The 14435-nt window shown below is 38.5% G+C and overlaps 1 protein-coding gene across 10 annotated transcripts in view; it reads right to left on the bottom strand.

Moving 5' to 3' along the window:
* UIMC1 (ubiquitin interaction motif containing 1) overlaps nucleotides 1-14435 on the bottom strand; it is a 114777-nt gene that overhangs the window by 13963 nt on the left and 86379 nt on the right. The window lies entirely within an intron of this gene.

Here is a 14435-nt window from a genome sequence, read left to right as displayed (position 1 = left end):
AAACCCTTAACATACATATGATTTGCAAATATTTTCTCCTATTCTGTAGGTTGTCTTTTCACTTTCTTGATAGTGTCCTTTGATGCACAGAAGTTTTAAATTTTGATAAAGTCCAATTTATCTTTTTTTTTCTTTTGTTGTTTGTGCTTGTGGTATTATATCTAGGAATCCACTGCCAAATCTAAGGTTGTGAAGTTTTATCCCTAAGATAGTTCCCCTGACTTGCTGACACAAGGTCTCAACTATGTTGCCCAGGTGGGACTCTAAGGATCCTCCTGCCTCAGCCTCCCAAGTAGATGGGACTTACCAGTGTGTACCACTGTAGCTGCCTATAAAAGCTTTATGACTTACATTTAGGTCTTTGATCTATTTTCATATGTAGTATAAACAAGTGGTCCAACTTCATGGTTTTGCAAGTGGATACTCAGTTGTCCCAGCACTACATATTGAGAAGACTGCATTGTTTTCCCCACTGAATTGTCTTGACATTCTTGTCAAAAATCTATTGCCCACAAATGTATGGTTTTACTTCTGGACCCTCAATTCTATTCCACTGAACTGTAATGCCTACCTTTATGTCTTAATTAGTAAGTTGTAAAATTGGAAAGTATGAACCCTTAACTTCGTTCTTTTTCAAGACTGTTCTATTCTGTGTCCCTTGTATTTTGGTATGAATTTTGGGACCAACTTGTCAATTTACAAAAAAAAGTTAGCTGGGATTTTTGTGGGGTTTTCTTGTTTGTTTTTTTGAGACAGAGTTTCGCTCTTGTTGCCCAGGCTGGAGTGCAATGGTGCGATCTTGGCTCACCACAACCTCTGCCTCCTGGGTTCAAGTGATTCTCCTGCCTCAGCCTCCTGAGTAGCTGGGATTACAGGCATGTGCCACCATGCCTGGCTGATTTTTTTTTGTATTTTTAGTAGAGACGGGGTTTCTCCACATTGGTAAGGCTGGTCTCGAACTCCTGACCACAGGTGATCCGCCCACCTCAGCCTCCCAAAGTGCTGGGATTACAGGTGTGAGCCACCATGCCCAGCCTAGCTGGGATTTTGAGAAGAATTTGAAATCTGTAGATCAACTTGGTGAATACTGCCATCTTAACAACATTAAGTATTCTAAACCATGAACAGGAAATACCATTCCATTTATTTAGGTCTTATTTAATTTCTTTCAACAATGTTTTATAATTCTCAGAGAAGTTTTTTATTTTTGTCAAACATATTCCTAAGTATTTTATTATTTTTGATACTATATTAAATGTAACTGTTTTCTTAAATCCACTTTCAGATTGTTCACTGCTAATGTACAAAAATACAGTTCATTTTCTATATTGACCTTGTATCCTGCAAACTTGCTAAACTCATTTATTAGTTCTAAAGGCTTGTTTTATTTCAGTGGATTCTCTAGGATTTTCTATATGAAAGATGTTATCTGATAGAGTAGTTTACTTCTTCGTTTCCAACCTGAATGGCTTTTATTTCATTTCTTTCCTAACTGTCCTGGCTAGAACCTCCTTTACCACGTTGAATGGAAGTGGCAAGAATGAACACCCTTGTCTTGTTTCTGATTTTGGGAAAAGCTTTCAGTCTTTCACCATGAAGTATGATATTAGCTGTGAGTTTTTCATAGATGCCCTCTATCAGGCTGAGGAAGTTCCTGTCTATTCCTAGTTTGCTGAGTATTTTATTGTCATGAAGGAGTACTGAATTCTCTCAAATGCTTTTTCTGTGTCCATTTAGATATCGTGTGGTTTTCGTCCTTTGTTCTATGATATAGTATATTAACTGATTTTCTAATGTTAAACCAACCTTTCAGACTTTTTTGATAAGAAAAAAGTAGTACTTGAGAGAACTTCTACACTCTTCCACCACCAAAAGTATTAGTCTATCTGCATCTGTACCCGTATCCTCTGCCTTCCTTCCTATTGCACAGAACGAATTGCCCACATGGCTATCTAAGGCTAACTTTTCCATTTGATCCTGAATCTGAACGCTTCTTAATTAAGGATTCCCCTCCTACCATCATCTCTCCTGAAACATCAATCTTCCCCTTTTTTTAGATCATTCCATCAGCATACAAATATGCAGTAATATTTCCCATAAGGTTATTTCTAGACTTGTATATCCTACTGTCTGCTCAACATCTTCATTTGGTTATTCACTGGGCATCTTAAAATTATGTACAAAACCAAATTCTTAATTTCTTCCTCCAAACCTGTTCCTGCCCCAGTGTTCCCGCTCTCAAACAACGAAGTCATCATTAACCCAGTTGCTTAGGGCAAAACCTTGATTTCACCTTAGTCTTTCTTGTTCTCTCACACTCCAACAAATCCTGTAGGTTCAACCTTCAAAACGTTCCCAAATCTGACAACTTCTTTACCTCACAGCTACCTCTATGGTCAAAGCAAACATCAGATCTTCCCTGGAATAATGCAACAGCCATTCCCCTCCACCCCTGCTTAGTCTCCTCAATTCCATTTTTGCCCCTATCCCTCTATAGATTATTTTCCACACTGTAGCCAGAGTTAGATTACATCATTCTCTCGTTCTCAACCCCTCTATGGCTTTTCATCATATTTAGAATAAAGTACAAAAACTTCACCTCACATGATCTGACCACTGTTTATTTCTTCTCTCCTTTCCCCGTCGCTCAATCTAATTCAGTCATTGTGTCTTTCCTGCAGCTCTAAGAAACATGCCAAACACACTCTTGCTTTAGGGCCTTTATATTTATTCCCTGACCTAGAATGACTCTATTCAAATATCACCTCAAGAAGTCTCCCTTGATCTTTCCCTTTAATCGAGCCCCCTTTTTCCTCTGTTCTAGTCATTCTCCATCCCCTCTTCTTGCCTTGTTTTTCTTAAATTGTATTTATTATCTGTTTCCCTCACAAAAAGGTAAGCTTTATAAGAACACTGACTTCTCTTGTGTTTAGTACTGTACCCTCAGTTTGCAGAACAGTATCTGCGTTATAGTTGCTGCTAAATAAATACCAATTGGGTTGTCAGTAAAGAAGTACAAGTAATAGTTAAACACAACACAGTGATCTTCTGAATTATTCAGAGGGGCTTTCTAAGTTGAGTACCCTACAATTGGCTTAGCCAGAAACCTGAGTTAAGATTGCCTTCTCTCATCTTGACCAGTCACAAGGTTTGCTTCTCTCACCAAAAGATTCTCAAGTCTGTCCACTTCTACTAATACTGCTTTATCGTCTGTCTCTCTGCTTTTAGTCTCCTCCAAATTATGGTTAATATTTCAGTATACTGTATTTTCTTTCAGTCTTTATTTTGAATCCTTATATAATACTTCATCTTGTTTTTGAACATTGGGTTAAGTTGTTCATTGTTATAAATAATGCTTTGATAAACCATCTTTGTCTATACAATTTCATCTAAATTCTGATGATGTTTTTAGAGTAGATTTTCAAACTTTAATTCATGGGTCAGAAGATATGAATTACTTTTAAGTTCTACATATATATTATCAAATTGCTTAAACAAAAATTTCAGCTGTTAAAGAAAAAGATTAAGCTATAAATATTATAGACAAGTATTAGTAAGGAAGTAGATCAGTAAAAGTGCACCTCTTAAGAGAACAGGCTTATCTCTAAGCTTGAAAGAAAATTGCTATATTTTGAGTAAGGAGGGGGACTCTGTGGCTTTTTTGCAGCAAAGAAGGCAGTCTGGCACTGCAGTACTGTCTTTGGAGTCTAACTGCCTTTGAATCCTATGCCAGAGCAGGTATTCACAGGCTTAAAGCCCCTAAGCCTTTGTTTGCTCATCTGTAAATGGACCCAGCAATGCTTATCTTTTTAGGGTTGTAAAGATTTCTATTTAGGAACTACCAACATAATCACGTAAGATGTTTGAGTTAGAAGCTATGTCTATTAGAATAAGATTATCAAGTCCAGTACCTGAGAGAACAAGAGATTATCAGAATGGATAAAAGCATGACCCAATGGTATGCTATCTACAGGAGACACATTTTAAAAATAAAAACACAGATCAATTAAAAGTAAAAGAATGGAAAAAGATATATCAGGCAAACAGTAGGAATAAGACTGAAATGACTAGAACCATATCTAGTAGTTCTATCAGATAAAATACACTTCAAGAAATAATTAGCTGGGCGCTGTGGCACATGCTTGTAATCCCAGCTACTTGGAAGGCTGAGGTATGAGAATCCCTTGAACCTGGGAGGCACAGGCTACAGTGAGCTGAGACAGTGCCACTGCACTCCAGCCTGGGCAACACAGTGAGACTGTATCAAAAGCAAAAAAAAAAAGAAAGAAAAGAAGGCCAGGCACGGTGGCTCAAACCTGTAATCCCAGCACTTTGGGAGGCTGAGGCGGGCAGATCACTTGAGGTCAGCAGTTTGAGACCAGCCTGGCCAACTTGGTAAAACTCTGTCTCTACTAAAAATATGAAAATTAGCCGGCCATGGTGGCGGGTGTCTATAATCCCAGCTACTCAGGAGGCTGAGGCAAGAGAATCGCTTGAACCCAGGAGACAGAGGTTGCACTGAGCCGAGATTGTGCCACTGCACTCCAGCCTGGGCAACAGAGCAAGACTCCGTCTTAAAAAAATAATAATAATAAATAAATAAAAAATATATATACACACACACACACACACACACACATTATCAGAGATAAAACTGGAAATTACATAGTATATTTACATGTTGGCTCAATAATTTGTATGAAACCGTGAAAGACTAGAATATCTACCACAATCTGGCCAGGCACGGTGGCTCACGCCTGTAATCCCAGCACTTTGGGAGGCCAAGGCAGGCGGATCACCTGAGGTCAGGAATTCAAGACCAGCCTGGCCAACATGGTGAAACCCCATCTCTACTAAAAATACAAAAATTAGCCAGGCGTGGTGGCAGGTGCCTATAATCCCAGCCACTCAGGAAGCTGAGGCAGCAGAATGGCTTGAACCCGGGAGGCGGAGGTTGCAGTGAGCCGAGATCGTGCCACTGCACTCCTGCCTGGGGGACAAGAATGAGAATTCGTCTCAAAAAAAAAAAAAAAAAAAAAAAAAAGAGTATCTACCACAATCTTGAAAAAGAACAAATGAGAAATTATGCTACCTGACTTTAAGACTCACTATGAAGCTACTATAATCAAGACAATAATCTTGCTACTATAATCAAGCTACTATAATCTTGTACTGGCATAAAGACAAACAGATCAGTTAAATAAAAAAGAGAAGCCAGACACAAACTCTCACTTATACAGTAAGTTGATTTTCAAAGGCACCAAAGCAACCCATTGAGAAAAAGAAGTCTTTTAAATGAACTGAGTTAGAATAACTAGATATCTATATAGAAGAAATAAACCTCATCCCCTAACTCACACCATACACAAAAATCAATTCAAGATGTACCATATACCTAAATAGAAAATAATAACCATAAAGGAAAAAACTGAAAATTAGACCATCTTAAATCTTCTTCACAGCAAGATACCCTTAAGAAAATGAATAGGCAGCCGGGTGCGGTGGCTCACATCTGTAATCCCAGCACTTTGGGAGGCTGAGGCAGGCGGATCACGAGGTCAGGAGATCAAGACCATCCTGGCCAACATGGTGAAACCAACTCTACTAAAAATATAAAAATTAGGTGGGCGCACACCTGCAGTCTCAGCTACTCAGGAGGCTGAGGCAGGAGAATCGCTTGAACCTGAGAGGCAGAGGCTGCAATGAGCTGAGATCGCGCCACTGCACTCTAGCCTCAGCGACAGAGCAAGACTCTGCCTCAAAAAAAAAAAGCAAAAGAAAATGAATAGGCAAGCACACACTAGAAAATATTTGTAGAACATGTATTTGACAAACAACTGGTATTCAAGACATACAAAGAACTCCTATCTCAATAATAAAAAGCCACATAATCCAATTTTAAAATGGACAAAACATTTGAACACTTTACAGAAGATACAAAATTAGACAACAATCATGTGAAAAAAAGTGCTCAACATCATTAGCCATCAGGGAATGCAATTAGAATCATTACATGACTACCAGAATGGCTAAAATTAAGGGGGTGAAACAATATCAAATGGTAGCAAAGATGTAAAACAAGTAAAGTAACTAGAATGCTCATAAACTGCTAGTGGGAATTAAAATGGTACAACTACTTTGGAAAAAGGTTTGGCAGTTTCTTTATAACCTAGCAATTCCATTCCTAGCTATTTATTCAAAAGATGTGAAATCTTATGCTCACTATACAACCTGTACAAGAATGTTCACAGCAGCTTTCTTTATAATAGTGAAAAATACACCAAGAGAAGAACTGTATAAAGAAACTGGTATATTCATATGCTAGAACACTACTCAGTAATAAAAAGGAATATAACATGGATCAATCTCAAAAACATTATGCTGAGTGAAAGATTACACAAAAGTTTACTGGTATGATTCTACTAATATCAAACTGTAGAATATCATATAAGCAGAATTTTACAGAAATAAACAGTGGTTGCCTTTAGGGGGAGAGGTGAAGAAGAGATATGAGGGAATCTTCCAGGGTGATATTAATGCTCCATGTCTTGATAGGTATATGCATATGCCCAAACTCTGCAAATTTACACTTAATATTTGTGCATTTCACACAAATACTCGAACTTAGTTCATGATTTGCATGCTTAAGTATTTCAGGGAAAATGAACCAATATTTGCAACTTACTTTGCAAAGCATCAAAAACATAACATGGATTAAAGGATGGCTAGAGAGATACATAGATTTGTAATAAAACATAGTAAGATATTAATGGAATCTAAGTAGTAAGATTCTTCTAACTTTGTTGTGTATTCAAAATTTTCATAATAAAATAACGGAGGGAAAAAGACTGGGGAAACCCTCTGAATTAAAGATGAATAAAGAGATATGACTAGATGCAATGTATGATGCTTAATTGGATCCTTTACGCCGAAAAAGAGATACAAAGCATACTACTGGAACAACTGAGGAAATGTGAATGTGGATTGTATACTAGATAATAGTATTGGCATTAATGTTAAATTTCTTGAGTATAATAATGGTGTTACAATTTTGTAGGAGAATGATCTTGTTCTTAAGAGATACACACTGATCAAGCTCAGTGGCTCAATTCCAGCACTTGGGGAGGCCAAGAGAGAAGGATCTCTTGAGGTCAAGAGCTTGAGACCAGCTTGGGAAACATAGCCAAGAACCCCATCACTACAAAATTAAAATTAAAATTAAAATTCGCTGAGTGTGGTGATGAGTGCTTGTAGTCCTAGCTACTAGGGAGGTTGAGGTGAGAGGACTGCTGGAGCCCAGGAGTTCAACGTTACAGTAAGCTATGATCATGCCAGTGCACTTCAGCCTGGGTGACAAAGCAAGACCCTGTCTCAAACAACAACAACAACAACAAGAGAGTATGCTTTAATTAGCATACTAATTAAAGTATTTAGAGGTAAAGTGTCATGATTTATGCAACTGACTCTCAAATGGCCAGGGAAAAGTCCATATATGTAAAAATATACATATGAGAAAGAAAAAGAAGAGAAATAGGAAGGATAAAGAAAGTACACTATTTTTGTATCTCGTACTTCTAAAATCTGAAATTTTCAAAATAGAGAGGAAAAAAAGTATAGGCCCTGAAATAAACAGGTCTAAGTCTCAATTCCCATACTACCAATTACTAGCTTAATGATTTTGAGCAAGTTACTTCTCCCTAAGGATGACAAAGCCTAACTTGTAAGGTTCCTGCAAAGATCAGGTAAAATAAGAGTTAACTGCATTAAGTGCATAGTGACTTGCACAAAATAGTAGTAATAGCAGTCACTGTTATTATAAAGACCAGTAGTGGTCAGGTATGGTTGGCTCATGCTTATAATCCCAACATTTTGGGAGGCCAAAGCAGGAAAATTACTTGAGCCCAGGAGTTCAAGAACAGCCTGGGCAACATAATAAGACACCATTTCTTTAAAAAAGAAAAAAAAAAAAAAAACACACCAGTAGTGTGTCACAGACCCATGAATTTCTTTATTTTTTTCGGAGAAGGAGTCTCACTCTGTTGCCCAGGCTGGAGTGCAATGATGCAATCTCAGCTCACTGCAACCTCCACCTCCTGGGTTCAAGCGATTCTCCTGCCTCAGCCTCCTGAGTAGCTGAGATTACAGGTATGCAGCACCACGCCTGGCTATTTTTTGTATTTTTAGTAGAGATGGTGTTTCACCACATTGGCCAGGCTGGCCTCGAACTCCTGACCTCAAGTGATTCACCCACCTCAACCTCCCAAAGTGCTGGGATTACAGGCGTGAGCCACCACGCCCAGCCAAATTTCAATTAAAAAAAAGAGAGAATTCTATTTTCAAATAAAATTTCACATGAAACCCAATATGTAAAATACATAAATGTAGAGCTCTGGATGAGGTGGGTGGTAAAGTTGGAGTGTTACCAGTATTCATTCTGCCCTTCCCACACCTTTACAGAACCCTAGTTAACTACAGAGGACATTTTGAAAAACCAGTTCTCAGCCGGGTGTGGCCTGTTTCAAAAAAACAAAACAAAACAAAACAAAAACGAAAAACCAGCTCTCTAGAACAGGGATTGGCAAACCGTGGGACAGCCAGCCAGCTTTTTTTTTTTTTTTTTTTTTGAGACGAAGTTTTGCTCTTGTCGCCCAGGCTGGAGTGAAATGGTGCAATCTCAGCTCACTGCAACCTCTGACTCCTGGGTTCACGTGATTCTCCTGCCTCAGCCTCCCGAGTAGCTGGGATTACAGGCAGGCGCCACCATGCCCGGCTGATTTTTAGTAAGAGATAGGGTTTCACCACGTTGGCCAGGCTGGTCTCGAACTCTTGACCTCAAGTGATCTGTCCACCTCGGCCTCCGAAAGTGCTAGGATTACAGGCGTGAGCCATCTCTCCTGTATATTCTCAAAATTATATATAAAAAGAAGTATATATACTTTCTTTTTATACAAACACACAGTTTTACCACAAATTCTTAAACAATATATTGACCACCATATTGGATTTAGTATCCTGAAACTTACTTTTTCAAAAAAATCTGAACATTCCTGGAAGATTCTATAGAGCACAGAGTACTAGCTTTTGAGTTAAACTTGGTGTACCCCAGCTCTTGTCACTTTCTAAGTATGTGATCTTGGGGAAATTATTTCCCCATCAAGTTCAGCTTCCTCTTTTATAAGTGAAATAACACCTGTTTCAAAAGACTGTTATGAGGATTAAAACAATATACAAAAAGCACTGTTACTGGTATATAGCAGGTGCTCATAAATGGTAGCTAATGTGGCTTAATGTTAAGCATGGCTTATAAAGACGCGGCAAATTAAATCCTTTTACTTAAACAGAAAATATTATCTTGTTATCAAGCATTTCCTTTATATAGGGCCATTAGAAAACTCCTTAGTAAGAGATCAGTCTATGTATGGTCAATCTCCACAGCTACCACCAGAAAGAAGTAATGTTCATCTGATCTTTTTTTGACTTTGCACTCACAGGTTTACAGAGGCAACTATGTCACATGGACGCTGTTCACCAGGAAAGAGTCTAATCCATCAAACCATTTATTCTAGGTAATTGAAAAGCTGACAAGGTCAATTCTGATGAGATGAGAATTCATGTTTGCACTCAGAGGTAAAAGACTATAGCATTCTGCTTTCCTGAAACCGACTGAGGCTTCCATGGTCTTCTCAAACATTCCCCTGTGTGTCCCAGCTCTACACATGGAAGGCAGAAAGAACACAGTAATGAATGCTAGCTCTGGGCCTTGGCTCTGCTGCTTACTGCCTGACAATGCAAGTACTAAAGTTCTCTAATATTAGTTTCATCATCAGTAAAATGGAGATAACAAAAACTTATCCTTATAATAATAGATAATTATAGTCCTGATTGTGGCTCTAAGATAGTTCTAATGGAGATCACTGATCTAATATTAATTCCTTGAACTTTTATCTTTCTCGAAATGCTCTAGATGGCTGAATTTAAAAGTGTGACTAGATCATGAAGTGAAGAACTTCTCTAAAATGGTTTTTCTGTTAATATTCCTTTAACACATAATGCTTTGGGTATTAACTCAGGTGTTAAAAAGAGCTATTTTATTTTTCAAGGAAGGAATAAGCATCTGGCAGAAGAAAACTGCTAGGAGAAATCCTGAGGTGGGGGGCTCCTTAGCATGAAGGTACAATGAATAGGGATAACTGAAGTGAAGGCAAAGTCAATATTAAGAGAGGAACAAGATGGGAGGAGTAAAAGCACTGAGAATTCATGCAGACCTACATTGCAGTCAGGCTGCCATTTCACATGCCACATCATACAGCAACTTTATCAATGTAACCTAGTGGAGCTGACATGAGGAAATGTTCCACAGAAAAGTTGAACAAAAGTTGTTAGAAGACAATTGAAGGCCGGGTGCAGTGGCTCACGCCTGTAATCCCAGCACTTCAGGAGACTGAGGCAGGTGGATCACGAAGTCAGTTCAAGACCAGCCTGGCCAAGATAGCGAAACCCCACCTCTACTAAAAATACAGGCGTGGTGGCACCTGCCTGTAATCCCAGCTACTTGGGAGGCTGAGGGAGAGAACTGCTTAAACCGAGGAGGCAGAGGTTGCAGTGAGCCGAGATCGCGCCACTGCACTCCAGCCTGGGCGACAGAGCGAGAATCCATCTCAAAAAAAAAAAACAAAAAAAAAAAAAAGAAGACAACTGAGACCACGGGGGTTGCAGAGAGGAGCTCCTACGTTATTAATCCCAGAGGAGTAAAATGCATGCAGTGTAACAGAAGTCTGGGGTGGAAACACTGGTCTACAAGTTCATCCAGTAGCTAAGAGTATGTGTATGTCAGTACTGTGGGCATTCAAATAAGATAATGTCCTCTCCAGAAAACACTGAACAGTTCTAGGGTGAAGCCAACTAAAGAAGAATCTACTTTATAGCTGATAAGACCTAGTGCCCAGGCTCTGTTCCAAAACATCCTTTCTTAAATTTCTTTGCGTTTTGTTTTATAAGCTGCTCCTGTGATTTTGGTTTCCTCTGTCAAAAAATAGTCCCACAACAAGGAAAAAGAATTAAGTACATTTTGTATTATTTGTGAAAGTTAAAAACTATAAGCAATGTCATGAATATAAATAATTTCAAACAGCATGTTAGATGACATTTATGAAGTAATACTGGGGGGGGGGCGGCAAATATAAAAACAGGAGACAGATATAGACAGACAGACAGACAGCAGAATCCCAGATATGTATCAGCCGAATCCTAATACTGGGAGGGAAAGTGCTTGCTCTTGCAACCTACCAGAAAGAATAAATATAGCAAAATATATGTATTTCACTCGTTGGTTTCATTTCTATTACTTTTCTGTTCAGTGGAAGAAGGTACATTTTTAAATTCCCAGTTGCTCTGGAGATACATCTCAGTTCCTTTAAACGTAATACTTTGGGCATCCAGCCCCTGCTGACCCCCGGTGACCAGGCCCCACCTCCTCTTCATTCTATCTCTAGCTTCTTCACCCAGTCAGCAATAGCAATGAATTCTTTTTTTTGTTTGTTTGTTTGTTTGCTTGTTTCACAGGAATGGAACAGCATGGAGGCAATGAATTCTTTATCCTTTCTACTTGCTGCCCACCCACCCTCTTAATTCTACATGGATTTGAATACTCTTTTTCCCTACATCAGTGCCACTTCTGTTCACACCGATTAGACCTTTCTGCAGGATCAGCACTGCTTCTACTTCAAGAAATAAAAGCTTTGGCAGTGTTCACACAAGAAGGGGGCTGCTGGCCCAGGCTGCATAAATCTGGAAATTTTGTGAGAACTGATGGGTGAGTGAAACAAACCCTGGAAAGCACCTTCGAGGCAAAAAGTAAATCATTTATAAAGAACCTGTATAAACTATAAGAACAATACTGAGATCCCAACAGACACTGAGGCAAACTTCAGAGAATTCTTCTTCAAAGAAGAAATATAAATTGACTTTTTAAAAAACAAAAAATGTCAACTTCACTACTAATCAAAGAAACATAAAGTACAATGAAATGCCACTGGTTACTATCTATTACTACGCCATATATTTTTTAAAAGAATATCCCTCAGTATTTGGAGGTAAAAGGAATGCTCTCATAAGCTACTGGTAACTTTATACATATAATCCAGTAATTACACTTTCAGTAACTACATTACAAGGCTCATTGCTAGTTTAGATTTTTTTTTTTTTTCCTTTTTTTGAGACAGGGTCTTGCTCAGTCACTCAGGCTGGAGTGGAGTGGTGCAATCACAGCTCACTGTAGCCTCCAACTCTTGGGCTCAAGCAATCTTCCCACCTCAGCCTCCGAAGTAACTGGGACTACAGGCATGTACCACCACACAAAGCTAATTTTTTATTTTTTGCAGAGATAGTGTCTTCCTGTGTTGCTCAGGCTGGTCTTGAACTCCTGGCTTTAACTGATCCTCCCACCTCAGCGTTCCAATGTGCTTGCATTACAGGTGTGAACTACCATGACTGGCCCTAGATGTTTATCTTTAATAGAAAAAAAAATAGGTTAAAAAAAAGTCATGCCCAATATTAGGGGAACCATTAAGCAAGAAGCCCTTCCTTACTCCACCAATCACCAATCAGATTTAATACCTTCCTTTGTGGGCGGTTAGTGCCTACATTTTAGCACTTCGACTGAATTGTACTATATATAGTCATACTCAAGTCTGTTTCCCTTGCTGGACTGTAAACTCTCTGAGTATAAATTTGAGATCCTATTCAGCTCTGTATTATATCCCTTATCATCTTTTGGGTCTTTTAGGCCCCTCCTCCTCACCCTCAGCATCCAGCACAATATTTCACTAACAGCAGGATATGAAAAAATCTTAAGGTGAACCACTATAAAAAGGAATTAATCAATGACTTTAGAGATAAAATAATTTTATACACAAAAAGACATATAAACACTTAAGAGGTATGAACAAACACTAAATTTAGAACTGCCTTAATTCAACCATAATTTAGAATAAGCTCAAATTCCATGAGAACGCAGGAATGAGTATTAGATCAAAGGAGTCAGAGTAAGCAGTCATGTCCCTTTACCTTTTCACCGTCTTCCTGCCTCAAACATACACGAGAAGCCTAGAGATGCAATGAGTATCTTGAAACCGTGAATCAAGCCACAAGTTTATGACTGTAGCGCCGAAGGCAAAAGCCTGATCCTCAATTATGTCAATGAGCCACTGCCTCACTCTGGACTTGTGATGTGAGGAGAAAGAAATCCCACGTGTTAAACCCACTATTAATGATGTTTTCTGTTATTATGACTTACAGAATTGTCTGACAGATACTAACAGAATTTCTCATAGTTAGTAAAAGGGTTTTCCTTTACTTGTTCTGACTTGTAAATAATACATACCCATCTACTTGGTTACAGTGACTACACCATAAGTGGACCCTTTAATCAAGAAAGGCCTATCAGAGTCTTCCTCTAGACTAACCTATGGTCTGAGGGAAAAAAAAATTCTTTCTTTCCATTAAAAGCTATGGCTGCTGGCAGCCATTTTGCTTGTCCCTTAAGAAGAGGCCATCTGTTGAACGGAGACCACTGGATTCAAAGATGGAGAGACATTATCTGAGCTCCCAGATCCAGCTCAGCCTAAGCCCTAATCAGACTTGCCAATTATTACACACATTAACTTGGTTTTTTTGCTTAAGGTTACTGAAATCATATTTCCAACACCTGCATCCAAGAGTCCTATATACTACAATGGGAGTAAACACACAAATAATTATTTTAGTAACACACACCAATAATTCTTTGAGTTGAAAAAAATGCTGTTCCATAATGCTGACCCTCATAATTCATACAAATGTTAACCCACATGATTCAGGTTACATTTGTCATTCTCCAACTGCCTACCATTTCCTTTCATAATGCCCACACTATAACTACACTGAATTGCTTGTTCTTTCCTACACACTCTTCACATTTTTCTATTTATGTGATTTCAGCCTACCGTTCTCTTACATTAATACCCTTCCCTCTCAATCTCTAACTGTATTTCCTCTGAAACACTACAGTATTTTTATTTGTATGTCCCTTAGTAGTTCTGACCTTGTATTATAGTTATGCATGTTCATGTCTTATCTACCTAATTGAACTAAAATGCCAGTGAGATCAGGGCCCATATTTGATTTGTATATATCCCCACAGGTCAGTCTGTCCCCAAAACCCATATTACTTCTATAAAACCTAGGCTATTTCACAATTGTCAATATCTCACTAGCTAGGTACCAGTAGCAATATAGCAATATACTTAATTATCCTGGGTACCACAAAGGCCACATTAATATAAGTGAGAAGACTGGACAGGGTACAAATTACATTTAGGTAGGCATATATAGAACAGAACAAGTCCCAACTTTGTCTAATTTAAGAAGTAAGTTTTACTTAGAGATACTGAGGTCTT

Source organism: Pongo pygmaeus, chromosome 4, assembly GCF_028885625.2.
Source record: "Pongo pygmaeus isolate AG05252 chromosome 4, NHGRI_mPonPyg2-v2.0_pri, whole genome shotgun sequence".
NCBI classification, from domain to species: Eukaryota; Metazoa; Chordata; class Mammalia; order Primates; family Hominidae; genus Pongo; species Pongo pygmaeus.
The sequence above is the reverse complement of the archived record's forward strand: the minus strand, read 5'-3'. Positions and strand labels throughout refer to the sequence as shown.